The 18,671-nt window shown below is 43.1% G+C and overlaps 1 protein-coding gene across 3 annotated transcripts in view; it reads right to left on the reverse strand.

Moving 5' to 3' along the window:
* LINGO1 (leucine rich repeat and Ig domain containing 1) overlaps nucleotides 1-18,671 on the reverse strand; it is a 506,273-nt gene that overhangs the window by 159,924 nt on the left and 327,678 nt on the right. For 2 of the 3 annotated variants that reach the window (XM_051982521.1, XM_051982522.1), the window contains one exon: nucleotides 11,756-11,841. The exons of the other annotated variant lie outside the window; for it this stretch is intronic. The gene's annotated coding sequence lies outside the window, so the exon portion shown is untranslated. The remainder of the gene's footprint in view (nucleotides 1-11,755; nucleotides 11,842-18,671) is intronic. 3 annotated transcript variants of the gene reach the window in all.

The following is an 18,671-nucleotide window of genomic DNA, read 5'->3' on the forward strand; positions in this document are numbered from 1 at the left end:
ACTAGAGCTTCTTTTTCTACCTTTCAGTATACCCTTTCTCCCCTCCCTCCTTTCCTTCTCTTTTCCTCTCTTCTCCTCTTTTCTTCTCTCTTCTCCTTTCCCATCCTGAAATCTCCTGTCCTCTCCTCCTCTCCCCTCCTCTTCTCTCCCTATCTTGTCACCTTTCCATTGTCTCTTTTTATTTCCCTCTTTACCTGTCTCTCCCAGTTTCAGTCTTTTCTATCTCTGATCAATCACTCTCTTTTGGAGGAAATACGCTATCAGAAAAATGAAGTAACCTGATAGTGGTGTGTTCTCACTGGCCAAGAGCAGTGATGGTTCACTGGAGTCCCAAGTGCTATTGCCTGGGTGGTGGTGAGCGAGCCCCAGTAAGGCTACCTGGCAAAGGGCTTCTCCTGCTCTCTCTGTTCCTGTCTCCCTTACTCAGCCTTCCTTCTCCCACTTTCTCCCACTCTCAAACTCATGGCCCTTTCTTTTCTCATGCAGAGCTCTCCTTTTTTTCCTTCTCCCCAGTCTTTTTTTTTTCTTTTTTCCCTTCTTCGGCCTTGCCTCAGCTTTCCTCTCTGCTCCCCTTCCCACCCTCTCTCTCCTTTTCTCCCTCGCATTAAAGATTTCAAACAACGGGCTTTGGAGATCACCTTCAATTCTTGTATTTTATGGATGAGAGAACTGAGGCCCCAGAAGGCTGAAATATATCCTGGGCATCACACAGGTAGTAAGAGGCAAAGTCAAGAAATGGACTCAACCCTTCTGATTCTAAAACCTACACCCTTTCTAAAGCACCAGCCTACTCTCCAACCTCTTTCCCTTCTTTCCTTCTTTCTCCCTCCCTCTCTCTTTTCCTTCCTTCCTTCTTTCCTTCTTTCTTCCCTCTCTCCCTCCCTCACTTCTATTTCCCTTCCTCCCTCCTTCCATACCTTCCTCCTTCTTTCCTTTCTCTCCCTCCCTCCTTTCCTTCCTTCCTCCCTTCCTCTTTTCCTTCCCTCCTTCCTCTTATTTTTCTTTTCTTTTTTCTTCTGTTTTTCTTCTTTTCTTCCTTCCCTCTCTCCCTCCTTCCTTCCTTCTTCCCTCTCTCTTTCCCCCTCTCTTCCTCCCTCAATTTTCTCTTCCTCCCTCCCTCCCTCCTTCCATCCCTCCCTCCTTCTTTCCTCTCTCCCTCCCTCCTTTCTCTTTCTCTCCTTCCCCCTTCCTTCCTTCTTTCCTCCCTTCCTCTTACTTCCTCCCTCCCTCCTTTCCTTCCTTTCTCCATCCCTCCTTTCCTTCCCTCCTTCCTCTTATTTTTCTTTCTTTTCTTTTTTGTTTCCTTCTGTTTTTCTTCTTTCCTTCCTTCCTTCCTTTCTTCCTTATTCCCTCTCTCTTTTCCTCTCTCTTCCTCCCTCACTTCTCTCTACTTCCCTCCCTCCTTTCTTCCCTCCCTCCCTTCTTCTTTCTTTCCTCCCTTTACTCACTTTCTTTCTCCCTCCCTCCTTTCCTTCCCTCCTTCCTCTTATTTTTATTTCTTTTCTTGTTTCCTTCTGTTTTTCTTTTTTTCTTCCTTCCCTTCTTCTTCCTTCCTCCCCCTCTTTCCCTTTCTCCCTCCCTCACTTCTTTCCTCCCTCCATCCCTCCCTCCTTTTCTCTCTCCTTCCTTCTCTCCTTCTTTCCTTCCTTCCTTCTTTCTTCCTTCCTTCCTCCATCCATTCCTCCTCCATCTTTCTTTCTTTTCCATATTAAAGTAGAATTAATTGTGTGAAATAGGGTTGGAATAGTCAGCTGTAGCCAGCATGTAGAGGTCCTTAAAATCCAGAGTGAGAAGTTGGTACATCCTGGGAAGGTAAGGTTGTCACTTGCCCAAGATCACACAAATTGTAAGCATTCCAGCCAGGGACTTTAGAGCTAGTACACTTTCTTCTATATTACTACTCCATTTTCTGTGGCTTAGAGAATATAATCTGGGTAGGACACTGTTGAAGTATAGCTAGGAGTCTATCATTGAGTTATATTACCTTTGGGGATAAATATAGTTTGAATAGCTAACAGAGTGCTAGATCTTCAGTCAGGAAGATTTGAGTTCAAATCCAACCTTAGACACATTCTAGTTGTGTGACCCTGGCCAAGTCACTTCACCCTCTTTGCTTCAGTTTTCTCATTTGTAAAGTGAACTAGCATTGGACATGGCAAACCACTCCAGCATCTTTGCCCCTCAAATAGGATCACAAAGAGCCAGACAAAATAGTTTAAGTTTCAGCTACATATATAGTTCAGACTGACTTGATACTGGTGAATATTTAACAACTGACTCTTTAAAACTGCATGGCATACTTTTATGATTAACTTGCATTGTAAACTCTTTCTCCATTGCTTTCTTAAATCTAGAAGTGAACAAAACACTAAATCAAACCTCGATTTCTAGCATCTGCCGATTTCCAAGCTGTAAATGCTTCCACCACTGAAAATTTAACAATCAGCTCTTGGGAAGCTAGCTTCCAGCATGCCCCTGAGTTTAGGGTTGGCTTAGAATTGTATGTAAAATGAGGGAGAATCTGCAGTGGGGGGGGGGGCGTGTTTGCTGTAGGGAGACTCTACCAGTGGGGGGAGGTCCAGTGGAGCATAGCTCATTATTTAAAGCATTTGGCTGAGGTATCAGAGGATCGTAGCTAAGGAATCCTGTTAATTGTCCTTCCTCTCGGCAGAGTTTGGCTCGATACAGATGTCAGATCGTCTGCCTCTGGTTACAGGGCACTCTCAAGGGACTCTCAGTCGCTCTAGTTGGCTCTGGGGTTCCACGAAGGCAAGACCTGACAGGCTGATGGTCTGGGCAAAGTCCTTGACTGTCCATCCCTCGCTTCCTCCTCTCCTTCCCATCCCTCACTTCCTCCTCTCCTCCCCATCCCTCGTTTCCTCCTCTCCTCCCCTCACCCCCCACTGGCTGGGGGGCCTCTTGCCTCTGAGCCGCTTTATGCCCTGCAATGATGGGATCCAGATCCTCTTTCCCACAGAGCTCTGAGTGGAGAGGGAGGAGGGAAGGAATAGATGATGTGGAGGAACCGAGTCCTTATTAATAGGAGTAATTCTTTTATTTTATGTTGGGAGAAACTCAAGACCTCCAGGCCCAGGAGAACAGTATCAACTAAATCATTATTTCCCCCATTTCCCCAAGTGAACACAGACTCATCCCATCTGTCAAACCTGGAAGAACTTTGGAGATTTATTCACCGTGATGTCCACCCTCCCTGAAATTGGGATGGAAGCCCCAGGAGGAATCGCAGGCGATGAAATGTAATTTTAGATTAGAAAATGTGCGGGAGTTTTGAGTGGAACCAAAACCCAACTCAAACTCCTGGAAACCGAGAGGTTCACTGGAGGCTGTGTTAGGACTTGGCAAGAAGCAATGCAGATTTGGAATCTATTATTCATTAGCACCACTTGTCCCTAACGAAGATTTAGGAGAGAATCGGGGCTCCCAAGGGGACTAGGCCTTCCAGGAAAACTGAATCTTTTACAAAAAAATCTCCAGTTGCAGAGAAGAGCCTGATTATCTTTTAATCTCATCGTCTCTTAAAGAATGAAGAGAATATACTTGGAGGTGGCCAATTAGTTCTTGGTTAGAGTGTTAAGGATTCTAGATGATGGATTCAATTTTTCTATGGACCAATTAGATTGATGATGTTTTAGAGTAACAGATTGATCCTGGTCATAGAGAGTTCTCAAGTCTTTCATTGCTCTCCAGATTGCTGTCTAGAATCTCCCAAACTCTTCCTACCTTCCCCTCAACCTACTTAACCAACTACATTTTCTTATGAGTTTTGATTTCGACTTTCTAGACTTCCGCAATATATCCCCATTCTGGGTCATGTTTCCTTTTCTATGGCAGCTTTCCAATTAGAAGGCAAGCTCTTTAAGGGGAAGAGTGAGATTTTTTGGGGGGCTGGGTAGGCTTCTGTTTACATTTCCAGAACTTGCCACAATTCTAGGCATATAGTAAATACTTCCTAAATGCTTGTTGCCTTGTCTTCCCTGAATGTATCACTCTTGCTAATGTAGAAGTCAATTATTTTGTGAGTGAAGAGGTCTGAGATTCCCCAGTCTTTAATAAGTGGATCCTGGGAGTGTCTGGGAGAGAGAGGGAGGGAGGGAGAGACAGAGACCGAGAGAGAGACACAGAGAGAGAGAGACAGAGACAGAAACAGAGACAGAGACAGAGAGAGAGATTGAGAGAGACAGAGAGAGACAGAGAGAGAGAGAGACAGAGAGAGAAATCAAGAGAGACAGAGAGAGAAGAGAGAGAGAGAGAGAGACAGAGAGAGACAGAGAAAGAGAGAGAGACAGAGAGGCAGAAACAGAGAGAGACATCAAGAGAGACAGAGAGAGAAAGAGAGAGAGGAGAGGAACCAGCAGGACTCTCAGAACTGCAGAAAAGGGGATCAGGGCTGGGAAGTCTGAAGAACTCAGAACTTTTTCACTGGTTGCAGCGGGGAATGGATGCTTGTGGATGTATAAATCTGTATTTTGGTGTATGTGTACATATGTGTCCATGTGTATGCCTCGAGGGGAGAGATCCTTAAGTATGTGACTGTGTATTAGTATGTCTGAATGTTTGCCTTGGGTAAGTATATATGTGCATGACAATATATGCATGTTTTATACACATGAATGCGTAAATGGGTATCTGTGAGTGTGAGTGGGTATGTAGGGAGAGGCTGGTGTCTGGCAATTATGTACATGTTTATTTCTATGCATGTTTGTCTGTGTGTCTGCCTGTATGTATTTATGTGTGTGAATGCCTCTGTGTGTGTTGAGAAATTGGAGGTGGGCTGATACATAGTGTGTGTGTGTGTGTGTGAGTGTATGTCTATGTGTGAGTGTGTGTGACTGTGTATGAATGAGTATGAGTGTGTGTGAGTGTGCGTGTGTATGAGTGTGTATATGTATGTGAGAGAGTGTGTGTGTAAGTATGCGTGTGTATGAGTGTGTGTGTGAATTTGCATGTGTATGAGTGTGTGAGTGTGTGTGTGTGAGTGTGTGTGTGCAGAGACATTCGGACTTGGCTGACGCACACGTGTCTGTGTATATATGCAGACTTGTAAGGGAAAAGGCAGTGCTTGATCAGGACGCATACGTGTATATACATGAGCATGTCCATGCATGTAGCGTTTTAGTGTGTGTATATGAAGAGTCCAGAGCTCGCCCAGTGGACACTGCCTCATGTGTCTCAGCCCGGAGCCGGTCAGCTTTCCATCAGGACTAGGTCATAGGGTTTTCCTCTTCCGGATCTCGGAGACATTCCAGAGCATATGTTTATGAAATGTAAAAAGGCAGAAATCACTTTTGAGAGCTGGACCGGGAATCCCAAGGGCTGGGTTCAGATCTCTCCTCTGCCGCGCCCTGCCTTGTGACTTCAGACAAATCATCTATTTAGCCTCTCAGCGCCTCAGCTGTCCCAAGGAGATGGTGTCCAGCCTGCCTTCCAGCATCAGGTCTGTGATGGCAGGTTAGAATCCAAATTCCTGCTTTTACAGAGGAGGAGACTGAGGCTCCAAGGAAGGGAAGGGAAATCCCCAAGCTACCTGGGCAAGTCAGTGACAAAATGGACCAGAACCCAGGCTAGAACCCAGACTAGAACCCAGAGTAGAGCGGCTAGAATGATGAATCCCAATTTCTCTGTGTAGCACAATGTGTCAGATTAGAACCCAAGCTAGAACCCAGACTAGAACCCAGGTTAGAATCTTGAATCTACCTCTTTCCTCAAGATGAGGCACGAGCAATCAGTGGTTTAGATGAATCTGATAATGATAATGACACCAAAAAAGTGAACCTCATTTTCTTCCTCTGTAAAACTGGGGACTCAATGATCATTTGAATATTATAAATATGGGCATATAAATATATGTTATATGTAATACTTTATTTTTACATTTATTTAAATATAGCACATATTTAATATAACATATATAGTGCAGCTAAGGACTGCTTAGAATGGAATGTTCAGGCCTGGAGTCAGGAGGATTTATTTCCCCAAAGTTCAAATCTGGATGTAGACACTTACTCGCTGTGTGATAGTATATTTCTACCTATCTATCCTATCTGTCTACCTGTCCTATCTGTCTGTCTCTCATCTATCTAGCTATCATTGATCTATTCCTTTGTTTATCTATCCAGCCAGTTATCTATTAATCTATTGTTTGATCTACCTCTCCATCCATCCATTGTCTATCTCTCCATCTCTCTCCATCTCTACAATTTTCTCCATTTATCCATCCATTATCCATCATTTACCTATCTGTATATTGTATATGCACATTAATATATGATAGAATGTATAAAATAATACAGATTTTATACACACACAAATATCTGTGTATGAACAATTGCATCCATTTTGAAATGGATGAGGTGATTTACATCAGTTACAAAGGAAATCCCAAGCAGCTTCCTGACTCCAGACCAGCCTCTTTTCCATTATACTCCTGTGCCTCTGGAAAGTTTTCCTGCTTACAACAGCTCACTGAGGGAGCTTCTCTCTGTTGCCTTTTCCCTTGGGACCTCAGCAGGCCTGACCTGGCTCCTCCTGGGGCTTGCTCTCCACAGAGAGGGAAAGCAGAAATGCTTCAATTCCTCCTCAGAGGCAGAAGGACAGAGAATAAATAGGGTCAGAGTGCAGATCCTACCTGTTAATGATTTAAGTGATGTTAAGTGATTTTGAGTAAAACACCCTTCCTTCTGTGCCTCAGTTTCCTGTTCTACAAAATGGGGGAATCGGACGAGCTGTTCTCTCAGGCCTTTCTCTCTGAATTCTCAGAGCCTCGGCTCCCAGTCCAGTCACCATGATGCATCGATCATGGCCGTGGTTGCAGCCCAACTCCACAATGAATGGGGCAGAGCTTGGAGCTTGGCCTGTCGAGTCCGACTATGTATGACTGGGCCTGGGGAGGAGGGGGGCTGTTTGTTCTCTGCCTCTGCCCATTAGCTCCTGTGGAAAATCCACCTTCATCCATCCTTCTCCCCTTCAGTGCCCCTAGCGAGGGGAACGGAGCTTATATTTACTTCAGTTTATCCATGGCTGGCAAAAATGAAACTTCAGAAATGACTTATTTTCTTCCTCCTTTCTTTGGAATCATCCCCTTACCCCACTTTTGCCCTTTTAGTGATTGGCTGTGGCTCAGTCAGACTGAAGCCTGTCTAAGACCTTAGCTCAAAAAGGCCAAGTTCTCCCACTGCACCAGGGCCATCTCCAGTCGTCCTGATCTATATCTGGCCACTGGACGCAGATGGCTCTGGAGGGAAAGTGAGGCAGGTGACTTTGCACTCAAGTCCAGGTCTCACTTGCATGGCGAGACATCCCTCCCCTGACGTCATGATCCTCTTCAAGAAGGAAGGACAAAGTACAAGAAGCACCACTTTTGCTAAGCACCCTCCACTACACCTCTTCCCGGTTAGACTGGGAAAGCCGTTAAGTCCTAGACATCCTGACAGATTGCACATGGCGGGGGCAGGTTTGAATTCTAGTTTCAAATACTTACTCCCTGTGTGAAGTTGGACAGCTCCCCTGTTAGGGCTGTAGTTTCCTTCTACATAGAATGGTGGAGTTGGAGTTGGTCTAGAGCAAGGATTCTTAACCTGGGGTTTGTATATTTACTTAAATTTTTCCCAATAATCATATTTCAATATTTATAATCTTATTTTATTTATACACTTAAATTTTGAAAAGGGATCCATAGGCTTCCCTAGATTGCTATAATGGTCCATGACAACCACAGAAAATTAAGAAACACTGGCCTAGAAATCACCAAGGTTCCCCTTTAATTTTAAACCTATGATTCTCCCCCTTTCTATAGCCAGATCCACCTTCCTACCATCTCCTGGGCCACTTGTTTCAGGCACATTAAGGCTACTTTTTTTTTGCCATTAAGAATATCTCAGGGTAAAGGCAAACCAGATCTAAAATGCAGCCATGTAGTCTAATCCCTAATGGCCTTTGGACATTGACTTACCCAAAGTCACACCAGGGATTAGTTAGAAGTAAAATCTGAACCCAAGACCTTGGAATCCTGATCTGTTGCTCCTTTTACTGTATCACGCTTATCCTTAGAAATCAGTGCTTTCAGGATCCATGATTTCTACGAGAAAAGAAGGTAGCACTTGTTCTGTTGGCACTGATCACACCCTTCATGCCTTAGTTAGACGATCTTCATCAATCACTTTGACCAAATCTTCCCTCTTTCTTCCTTTCCAACTCAAAAAAAAAATGCATTTTCTGGATGATAAAATTTAGCATGGAAAAGGACCTTGGGAACAATCTAGTACAATTCTCTCATTTTACAGAAAAGGAAACTGAGGACCAGAGAGAAATAGTTTTCCCAAACTCATATAAAAAGTCACTTTTTTTCGCCACAGTATATGATAAAGATAGAATTTGAATCCAGGCCTTCCAACAGCAAATTTAAGGTTCTTTCCCTGATACCCCATTGCCTCTTTTGGAACTTTCACCTCTATCTAAATACAAAGTCTGGCTTTATATTCTACCATCCCCTAAACCCCACCTCTTCCCAGAAGTTCTTTAAATCAGTCAATAGTGAAAAATACCAGGTCAGCAACAGAAAAGGCAGGACTTTTACTACTAATACAAAGCCCAGAGTGAGTTGTAACTCGGGTAAAATCCAAGAAGTTTTGTACTATGGTAGCAAATTTAGAGGGTGCTGTCAGAATCACACCAGTGGTCTCATCCAGGAGTGTTTCCTCACCTCCAAACACTGATACCCTCTCCATCCCCATAGCAGCCAGAGCCTCATGCTACAGTAGCCTCTCATACTATATTTCCTTCACCAGATACCTATATTCAGTCTCAACCCCCAAAGTACATACTTGATCCAGAAATTTCTAGCCCCTCTCCCTCTGAACTCAGGTGAGAATCCCAGAGGTCCCAGACCCCAGACTGCACATCTTACCACATTCTTAAGTCCAAGGAAACAGCCATTTAAACAGACTTTTCCAAGCTTTGCATGAAGGAATGGATATTTATATATTATTACCACACTGTCAGTCAGCCAGTCAATAAATATTCCCCATCCAATGAACCATTCCTTCTAAAAATAAAAATGAAGGAGAAAAAAGAAAAGCAACTAACCAAGCTATCAACTAAATCAGACAGCAATGTCCAGCAGCCCCCACGGGCATGCACAGAACATGTACCTATCTCGATAGAGGACAGAAGGAGATCTATCTTCTCATGTTCTCTCTGGTCTTTCATTTCTAAGAGCCTGGAATGTCCCCAGATCTTTGGGCTGGAGAGAGCTGGGAGGGGACAGCTTATGTTAACTCTCCCCTAGCTTTTCTCTGGCTACTCCAACTTTAGCAAGAAATACAAATATTCTCTCTCTCTCTCTCTTTCTCTCTCTCTCTCTCTCTCTCTCTCTCTCTCTCTCTCTCTCTCCTCTATTGCTCTGTAACTACATTATATATAATATATACACACATAGATATCCAATATTTATAGTTACATATGTTAACATATATAAATATGTTAACCTTAATTTATGTTGGATAAAAGAAAGAAGAGTTAAAAGAAGAATGTGTGTAGGTGTGTGTATTCTCCTTCTCCCTCTTTTCCTCTCCCTCCTTTTCCTCCCTTTTCTATATATACATACATATAGATATAGTCTCAAGCAATGGAAAATAAGAACAAAAAAACTTAGTGCAAAGCTTAGACCAATGGATACAAAAGATATGAAACTATCAGTTCCGAACTCTTTTCATAGGTTCTATAGACTTAAAGTAGGAAGGGATATTTGAGGTCATGTAATCTGCCAACTTCACTTTACAAATGAGGAAACTGAGACTCAAAGAATTGGAATAACTTTCCTCACACAGGCAGGACAAGAGGGAGCAAGGATTCAAACTAAGGCCCTGTCTTTCCCAGATGGGCATCTATGCAATTTTAAGAGTCCAGGTCCAATGCCTCATAGTTTCATCCCTCTACTTTGAACATCATGCTCACTTTCCTTCCCCCCTCCCTCATTTACTCCTTTCCCAGGAAAGGAGTCAAAGGGATGCCTCATGGAATTTGTTTTACTTTCATCCCTGCTGACCACTTGCCCAGTAGAACAATAAGGTTATTAAGGGCTCAGGATCTCAATCCCTCACTCAAGGTCATTTTACAGCTCAAAGCATGTCCTAATCCTCGGCCCAAATTTTCCAAGAAGAAATGATCTACACACAAAATGCTACTGAAAATACTAAAATCTATGCTAGCTGAACAACCATTTCCTTCTCATATGTCCACCCCTACCCTGAAGTGCCTAGAGCATCCCTACAACCACCCTCTGCTGGGAAAGATGATAATGGGTAAGACTCTGGGTGAGAGTAGTGGATGGTGAGAGAAAAAGGGAGCCCTGGCTACAGTTGGGGTGAGAATGAGATTTCAGACATACTCTCAATAGGCAGAGAGATAATGAAGAGATGCAGTCCCTGGAAGAACACTCTTGTGACCGTGAAAGACTGAGAAATGCCCTCAATTAGAAGCCAAAGTACAAAAGATTTTTTTTTAAAGGACAAAGTGCCTATTAGAGACACTTGAAGCACTTGTCTGGGACAAGGGTTCTTGGAGTAGAATCTATGAACTTATTTTAAAAAATATTTTGATAACTATATTTTGCTGTAATTGGATTTCTTTGTAAATCAAACGCATTTTATTTCATGTACTTTAAAAAAAACATTATTCTGAGAAGGGGGCCATGAGTGTTACCGGATTATCACAGGGGGCCAAGATATAAAAGAGGCTAAGAACCTCTTCTCCAGGGGGAACTTGGAAGATCTAAATGGCAGCTGCAGATCTGTAGGGATCCAAAGAGTAGCCAAGAATCTGAACCGTGATCTGGGCAGCAGAATGGGTGAGCTCTAGGGGCAGGAGGGCCACAACTGCTGCCATGAATCTTAGTGAGATTAAGGTTTCTACTGAGACTGCCTGAAGGCAGCAGAAGCCGGCAGGGAGAACTCAGTTCTCTGGGCTGGTATTTAGGCCAGTCTAAATTTAAATCTATTTCATGGCCTTAGAGCTAAGCGGAATGCAGAGGTGAATGAGAGATCCAGATAGGATTTTGGGGATGGATGAGCAGTGGGCTTAAGGGGGATTCGTCATTTGGGTGGCTTTCTCTGAACGTCTTGTGTCTGTGCTTTCATGTGTTGTACAAGGCTCTGGGAAAGGCTTTTTTATTGGATTGTGGTGTAAACTATTGGAGTTATGAGAACAGAAGATACCAAAGTGTTATAGTTGTGAGTTTGTGCTCCAATATTATGGACACCTATCCTTCTTCATAAACATCTCCTATAGCTTTCAATATTATCTTGGGGTGTTTCTGTATTAGAAGAGGCAGGAGCCTTGGAGTGGGTGGTTATGGGATCCTGACACTCAAACTAGCTTCCTCCAGAGTGGCTTTGGATGGCATTAGTGGGCTCTGATATTGAGAGGCAGGATTCCTCCTTGGAAGGATTGCTCCATTCAGATTTCTGATGAAAACCTCAATGTCATCAACCCCACTCACTGTTCACTCATGAACTTGGACTTAAGTGCTCTGAGATCCCAGTGGAGCTCAGATAGAAGAAGAAAAGACTTGACGGTCAGAGAGCAGAGATCAAACCCTTGGGCTTAACAAACCAAAATGCAGTATCAGTTGGTGATGTGGCTTTGAAGAACATCCCCCACATACATACAGACCTATACACCACCACCATCCCATGAAATGTGAGGCAGGTACGTGAGTTTGCCTTTCCCATGGCCCTACCTGGGTCAGACGGTGTCAGGATGCAAAGGGACCGGTGCCCGGAGGCAGGGAGAATGATGTCCTGTCCACTGTGGTCCCACCATGCACTGCAGAGAGAAAGCACTTGAGTTAACAAGATGGGCAGTGATGGTGGTGGTAGTGGTGGTGCTGGGGCTACCCTGGGTGAAGCTTTGGTAAGAAAAAGGGTGGGAGACTTGCAGAGGCCATCAAAGATCTCCTGTCCTAAGAATAAAAGGCAAAGCTCCTCAACTACCACGAGCTTCTGTTCTGACATGTGTCTCCAATGGCAAGGCTGTGAATCACTGAGGCAGCCCCACTCTCACACCTGCTCCCCCTTGTGACTAATAAACTGTGATATGGCAGGCCTGAGGCACACACGCAGAGCTGGAAGACACTCTAATGTCATCCAAACCAATCTTTAACTTAAAAAATTCTCTTTCTAACATTTGTATAAAGACCTCCAAGAAGGAGAAACACATGACCTCCCCCCCCACCCAATTTTAGGAAAGCTGTAATTATTAGCAATTTTATAAAGGAAGCCCAAATGGCTGCAATTTCTGCCATCCAGGACCAAGGAAAACAAGTCAAATTCCCTTTTCTATGGCACGATTTGGATCAGTAGAAGACAGTTATTATGTCCCATCTCTGTCCCCTTCCCTATTCGCTCCATCAAGTCTTCCCCAGGACAGACATTTTTAGTTCCTTCAACAGATCCCATATGACAAGAATTCAAGGGCCTTCACCAGGTTGGGTGACCTTCTCTGGAGAGCCTCCAGGTCATCAATGTTCTTTCTAAAATATGAATCGAACACAAGACTCCCAAAAATTATCTGACCATATGTGGGGTTATCTTCTCCTTAATCCTGGACATGGCTTCTCCCTGCAGCCTGAAATTGAAGATCCAGTGGTCTACAATGGCATAAGGACAATCTTGTCCAGAGGAAGGTGACCATGATGTTGAAGAGTCTTGATACCATGTCATAATAATTCATATTTCTCTGTCATTTAAAGATTATCAAAGCACATTCCCCACAGCAATACTGTTAGAAAGGATAAGTACTAACCCTATTTTACAGAGAAGTTGGAGACTCACAGTGCCTTCCTTCAAGTCAAACAATCAAATGGAAGAATCAAGACCCAAATCCAAAGCCTCCAGCTATAAATTCAAGGCACTCTTGACTGTCTTTCCCTTCTTAGGGGAAGAAACTACATGTGTTCAGTCCAGAGAAGAGAGAAATGAAAGGAAAAATGGACACAGTCTTCAAACACTTCAATAACAGTCATATGGAAGAACTATTAGAATAAAGATAAAAAGGAGGAGCTGTTGCTTGGCCAGGTGATCTAATAGATAAGAGTGTTGAACCTGTAGAAAGGAAGACCTAAATTCAAATCCTGTCCCAGACTTTACTATGTGACCGTGGGCAAGGCACCGGTCAGAATCAGTTTCTTTATCCCTAAAATGGAGATAATAGCAACTGTCTCTTATGGTTGTTTTTAGGATTCAATGAGATTGAATTTGTAAAGTGTTGTATAATAATAACCATAGCTAGCATTTATATGGAGTTTTAAGGTCTGCTAAGTGCTTTACAGATATCACCTCATCCTCATAACAACCCTGGGAGACACATGCTATTATCCCCATTTTATAAATGAGGAAACTGAAGGTGAGAGGTTAAAAATGACCTGTCCAGCATCACACAGATAGATGTGAGATAGGATTTTACTCCAGACCTTCCCAATTCCAAGTCCAACATTTATTCATGGTGCTACTTAGGTGTCCTTATCAAAATGCTAGCCATCATTAGTATCACTCTGGAGTGGACACTAATAAAGGATCACAGACTTAGTATAAAAATGGACCAGAGAAGCTTTGATTATGCAGAGTAGGAAGGAGTAAAAGGGAGGGAAGTGTCTTGCCCAATGGCATACGTGACAGGAACTCAGGTCCAATCCCATTTCTCCTCCACTTTCCCCCATTTAAGCTGCAAGCTGGGGATCAATGTGAGTTGAGCAAAGAATGAAAGATCAACATCTTGGGGCTGAAGCTAGAGGCTCCCCAGATGAGGGGCTGATGACATATAGACTTAAGGCTGGACACAGGAAGAACCTCAGATTCCAGGTTGAATTGGTGGCAGGGCTTGAGGATGATAGGATTGTGGGCAACCTAAATGTAGATGGCAGTTAAATGGAAGGGCCACATTAGCCCAAGCAGCCATTCTTCCCAATATTGCTACTCTTCCCAGGCTCCATAATCCCATGGCTGCAGTTTAACTCCATATGCCTTCCCTTAAATGCTGGTGAATCGCTTCTGAAAATCCCTTCTGATTTCTCTGAGTAAAATCAAGGAAGAAGGGATTCAGGCCACATGGTAGAGAAACACAGGAAAGGTACTCTGCTAATTTTGAAGGGGAATAACTTCAGGGAGAAGAGATCATCTCTAGCCCAACTCTCATTTTACATTTTCCGAAATCAAGAAAAGTGAAGTCACTTCACAGTCACATCATTAGTACAGGAAGAATCAAGATTTGAACCCAAACCTTCTGTTCCAAATCTAACATCTTTTCCACTGCATATAAATAGTAAACAGTGTCTCTGGAATTTGAATTCAGGTACTGCCTCCAAAAGAAATGCTTTCTTTATTACAGTAGAAGAATTCTTATCTCCAGACATAGTTGTCCTCTGTTGACTTATGTCTTATTTTCTTATATACCTTATAAATCCTGTGCCGCCCTATGACCCTGTACCACCTCTGTGCCCCAGTGGCCACCCTCTGCCAGCCCACTCCAGAGACTGAGATCTTCAGAGAGGAGGATGGTTAAGTTTGGAAGTTGACATCAGAGTTCCAGAGGGAATCTTAGTAATGAATTTGGAGTCACAAGGCCTGAGTTCTAATCTCACCTATATCATTTATTGCATGGTCAAGCTTGAGAAAGTCCTTAATCCTTTTAGGATTTCAGTTTCTTCATCTGTCAAATGCAGGAGATGGTTAAGTTATTTCTAAAGTCCCTTCCAGTTATAAATCCCAGAATTTTACAGTTAAATCTTTTTACTAGATAGAGTCAAATGGGTTTGAATCCTGTTCCTTCCAATAACTAGTTGTCATTTATCCTTTTTAGACTACTATTCCATACCTGTAAATTGATGTTGTGGGAGTAGATGACCTAAAGGTAATGTTCCACCCAGGAAATAGACCTGAATCTTGAATATGAGGATGTAGGTTCAAATGTTACCTTTGACACTACATGCATAATTACATTGGGAAAATTACTTTACATCCCTTAACCTCCATTTCCTCTTTTATAAAATAAAGGAATTAGACTAGATAGACTTTTCTAGCTGGCACAGGGCTTAGAGTCAGAAAGATGAATTCAAATCCGGCCTCATAAACTTCCTAACTGTGTGACCCTAGGCAAGTCACTTTTCTGTTTTCCTCAGTTTCTTCATCTGTAAGATGGGGATAATAATAGTACCTACCTCCAAGAATTGTTGTGAGGATCAAATGTGATAATAATTATAAAGTCTTTAGCAGTATCTGGCATTGTAAGTGCTCTGTAAATGCCAGTTATCAACATCCTTCTCCTCTTCCTCCTCATTATTGTTATTGTTGCTGTTGCTGTTTCTGAAATCCCTTCCAGCCCTAAATCTATACTTGTGTGATCCAGTATGAGAGTCCCCAAATCAGACAACAAAACTTACTGAAAACCACACCTTAAATTATTGAGAATGCTGGGACTAGAGCCAATCCTCCCAATTCACACTCCAGTCTTCTATCTTTCATACTGTGCTACAGCTGATTAAAAATAAGCCATCAAGAACAAGGGACAAGAGATACACAGTAGCTATAAACCAAAAGACAGCTTTGTGGGAACCTCTGGGTGAGACAGCGGGTGCCAATCCAAATTTCCAGTCATGGACAGATGGCACATCTAAGCACTAGTAGGGTACAGACAGACGCTTCAATCACAGGTGATAAACTTTCAACCCCTGTGGTGCTAAATTGAGCTTTGAGGGAGGGGTATCCTGGCAGGGGGGCACCTTCATGCCCGTATCTATGGAACATACAATCAAGAGGCAGGAGGAGCACAGGAGCTAGACTATGGGACCTCTTGAACTAGGTTTAACAGCGCTAACCAGTTAGGCTTCTTGGCCCCATCATGAGGTTGAGTTTGGAGAGTGGCTGGCAAAAAACCGTGGGATCAACTACCCCAACAGGGATCTGCTCATTATTTTTTATCACCTTTGACAGATGAAGAAACTGAAATCTGAGGGGATCAAGGACTTCCCCAACCTTGAACATGTAACAAATGACATAGATGAGATTGAAATTCAAACTCATCACCAAGATTCCTTCTCACTCTTAATTGTCCAGCTCTGATGCAGCTTCAGAACTAAGTCATCCTCACCTCTGAAAATCCATCTCTGGACTGTATTGGCAGGGAATGGCCATTGAGGCACATCAGTGAGTACAGGATCATAAGGTAGTGCAGGGTTTATAAGGTATGTAACTAATCCGTTTTCTCTGAGGCTGTGAACCCCTTAAGAGCATGAGCTATCTTTTACCTTTCTTTGTATCCCCCAGTGCCTAGCATGGTATTTGCACAGAGTAGGTGCTTTAAAAATTTTATTTGACTGAGATTCTAAATTCCTAGAGGATAAATGCTATTTTTGCCTTGCTTTGAATCTGTGGAGATTTGCAAAATGCCTGGCATGTAGTAGGTGCTTAATAGATGTCTATGGATTGGAACTCAGCTTTTTACATCATCAAATTTTTACCACCTCAATCCTAGCTCTAATACTCTGCAAATCTTAAAGGGCCAGTGGATTAAGGTCCAAATTATACAGCTTTAAGATTTGCAAAGAACTTTCCTTGACAACACCATGGGAGGGAGTTATCATTATTACCCCATTTCGGGGGTAAGAAAACTGAGGCTGCGATGTGACATGACCTGCAAAAAGTCACAAGCCAGTGAATTCCGAATTACATCCTCTGCTAGATGTTCTGTGGAAATACCCTAAATCTAAGGCTTGTTGCATCACCCCATGATGCCTTTTCAGAACTTTCATACTCTTGAATCCTGAAAGGAAAAAGACAGAGGGGCACAGTGATGGGAAAGGAAGGGAAAACTTGGAGGAGGGAAAGGGTGAAGAGCATCAGAAAATGGAGATGTAAAAAGAAAGGAGGGAGAGAAGGAGAGATAAGAGAGAGAAAGAATCATACCTGAGGAAGAAAGAGGAGGGAGGACATCCTAGGAAGGAGAGAGGGGAAACTAGAAAAAAAGGGGAGGGAGAAAAAGAACGAAGGAGGGAGTAGAGAGGAGGAAGAGTTGAGGGAAAAGAGAAGGGGAAAGAATAGTAAGAGAAATAAGAAGGAATGAGGGGGAAGAGAAGAAAGAACAGAGGGAGAAAGAATTAGGAAATGGAATGGGAAGATGAGTTAAGAAAGGAGGAAAAAAAGAAGGATTTGAGAAAATAAAAGTGAGTTAAGAAGAGGGAGAAAATGAGGAAGAACCTGGGAGAAAGGAGGGAAGAAAGGGGAAGGAGAGAGGAGAGGGTGGTGGTTGAAGGAAAATCAGAAGAATAAAAAAATGCAGAAGAAATGGAAAAGAGGGAATACAAAGTAGAAATGGGAGAAAGCATTTGAAGGAAGCCACCATTCAATGAGCAAAGTTAAATGCCCAGCTTTTTCAGTACCGAGGACAGGGCAACCCCTTGGGGAATAATGTCTGCTGTTATACCTGTATTGCTCCCTCCACGGGATCCCCAGTAGGGAAAGACTTTCGAGTCAGATTAATGGCCCAAGCCTGGCCAGCTTGGCCAAGAGGGCGAAGGTGCCTGCCTGCAGGGGGCCCCCGCTCTTCAGCCCAACTATCCACTGGCTAAATCCTACTCACTCCACTGCTTGGGCCTCACCCCAATTAGAGCACTGAGTTTAATTGCCTGAGGTTGGCCGCCCAGCGAGGCTTAGATAACCTCAGCTGCTTATTAGAAGGCTCCAAGCTCTGTCTGCCTGCTTGAATTTAATTTCAACTCAAGTCCAGGTGAGGTAAAGGAAGTTCAGCATAGAGGAAAGAACCTTGGAATGGGTTAGAGTCACGGGGCTTTTCCTGACTACTTATTACTTACATAGCTATGGGGGAGTTAATGATTTCTGAGCCTCAATTTTCAGATCTGTAAAATAAATTTATCGAACTAGATCCAAGGTCCTTAATTGGGAGTCTGTGAGCTTGTTTCCCCCACCCCCGATATTCTAACAACTGTATTTCATAATATTTTGTATTGTATTCATTGTTTTACGTTATTTTATACATTGGAAAACATGATTCTGAAAATGGCTCCCCAGACTGCTAAGAAATAAAGAAATCTTGTCTTAGATGGTCACCAAGATCTCATGGATCATATTTACTGATCTCTGCACTTGGGGCGACACTGGAAATCAATCAATCAATTCAACAAGTTTAAGAATTTACTATGTGTCTAGCATTGGGAAGACAAAGAAAAAGCAGAACCATCCTGAACTTTGCAGAAGATGGGGCACAGGGAGAACAGACACACACAGGAAGGGAGCTTATAGTACATGGCTATGGGCACCAAAGATAGGGTGATGTTGCACTGGAACAGGCGTCAAAAGGCATAGGGTCAAATCTAAACTCTGCCAATCAGTAATAACAATGTGACTTTGGGTAAACCACTTTCCTCTCTGGGGAAGAGTTTCCTCAGTCTCCCTACTTGAGAAGAAAGGAAATCACCTTGGATGATTTCTACAATCTCTTCCTTCTCTTGAGCCCTATAAATATTGATACAAACAGAATGAATAAAGGAGACAGCATGGTATAACCATGAGTGAGCAGGGCAGACTGTGGAGGAAGCATCCTGGGACCTGCACCTTGAACACTTGAAAGATTCAGTTTTAAAAGGG

Source organism: Antechinus flavipes, chromosome 2 (genome assembly GCF_016432865.1).
Source record: "Antechinus flavipes isolate AdamAnt ecotype Samford, QLD, Australia chromosome 2, AdamAnt_v2, whole genome shotgun sequence".
NCBI classification, from domain to species: domain Eukaryota; kingdom Metazoa; phylum Chordata; class Mammalia; order Dasyuromorphia; family Dasyuridae; genus Antechinus; species Antechinus flavipes.